Source organism: Pterocles gutturalis, unplaced genomic scaffold (assembly GCF_000699245.1).
Source record: "Pterocles gutturalis isolate BGI_N339 unplaced genomic scaffold, ASM69924v1 scaffold24446, whole genome shotgun sequence".
Lineage (NCBI taxonomy): Eukaryota > Metazoa > Chordata > Aves > Pterocliformes > Pteroclidae > Pterocles > Pterocles gutturalis.
Genome location: NW_010098587.1, coordinates 5,966 through 7,420, shown reverse-complemented (window position 1 = coordinate 7,420; position 1,455 = coordinate 5,966). Strand labels below are relative to the sequence as shown.

Genomic DNA, 1,455 nt, shown 5'->3' with positions numbered 1-1,455 from the left:
GATGGCACCGACCCGCTCTGTCCCCTCTGATCCCACCTGCTCCCTGCCCCAGCCCATTCCTCTGTGTTCAGCCCCAGCTGGGATCTGTGCCCAGACAGAGCCCGTGGGGTGTCCCCGAGGGACCCTGGCCCCAGGGGCTCCTTCCCCAGACAGGCAGAAGGTGAAATATGAATTTTATCGCTCAGACATTTTAATGACTTCACTTGGGAACCAAAGGAAAGAAGACAGACAAAAAGATCAAGGACCAGTTGCCTAGTAACGAAAGGAGAGAGGCGCAGGGCATGGGGAGAAGGGAATTTTTATCTTTCTTTTTTTTTTTTTAATAGATGAGGTTGTTTCTCCACTTTCAGGAGACATGAATCTCCCCTCCAGCATCTCGGGTACCACATCCCCCATGGATGTCCCAGCAGAGACGCTGAGCTCCGGCCATTTCTATCCCTGTCCCCAGGAACTGGGGGAAGGTCTCCCTAAAACCGAATCTATCTTCTATCACAAGGGACAGAGGTTGCAAAAAGTGGTGGATGACAGTGACGGGTGGACAGATGCTTTCTCTGGGTGGCAAGCAAGAAGGTGACCTCCATCACCACCTCATTTTTGATGCTCTATGAGACCACCAGCAAAAATGGGAGGCAGGCAGCTCCAGGAGCTACTTACCCAGCTGGGATTGAGATGTTTAAAAGCAAACTGGTCACAGAAACCCCCCCCAGACCCTTTCCATCCAAAACCTGCTCCTTCTCCTGCCCGAGCTCTCTTCCCCGCCAGAGGAAGGCAGCCAGGAATGCAGCTGGGGTTTAAGCTGCCCATCACCAGCGCTGACCTTTCCTTCCCAGCACAGCACACACCGAGGTGAGCCGGGAGCTCACGTTCACACCCCCAAAAATGTCAAGCCCTGACTGGGAGCTGGGAGAGCCGCTGGGAGCCCTGGCAGCATGCGGGACAGCAAAACCAGGCTTCGATTAATGCAGAGCAGGATGTGTGCTGTTAACCATTTACTGCCCTGAAGAAGGGAGTCCTTTCCATCCCTGCCTTCATGCCGAGCACCGTGAGGATGCTCCGGGACCTGCGATGCCGGCAGGGTCACTGGTACCCCCAAACCCTGCCATTGCATGCCCTTCGTCAAGAGATGCTGTTCGCCACCCTCCCTGGAGGTTGAGGTTCCCTGGCTTTTCTTCCCCTTTGCCCCCTCGTCTCACCTCCAGCCCCCCGCCACCCAGCCAGTCTCTGAGACTGAAAGCCCCAGACATCATGCTCGGAGTTTCCATGGGAACCAAAGCGCTGCTGGTCCTCCCGACCCTGCGGATGCTGAGCTCAGAGCAGAGCATCCCGGTGATGCCGAGGGTGGGAGAAAACCATCCCCACCCTTCCACTGACCAGCTGCAAAATCTTCCCAAATTTCACCTGCTGTCTGCAGGGGACACAACACTGCTGGGCAGATGTGTCGTCACACGGGTTCAT

At 55.9% G+C, this 1,455-nt stretch overlaps 1 protein-coding gene across 1 annotated transcript in view; it reads right to left on the bottom strand.

Moving 5' to 3' along the window:
• LOC104461841 (von Willebrand factor A domain-containing protein 5B1-like) overlaps positions 1-1,455 on the bottom strand; it is a gene marked incomplete at both ends in the record, with an annotated part of 9,987 nt that overhangs the window by 3,997 nt on the left and 4,535 nt on the right.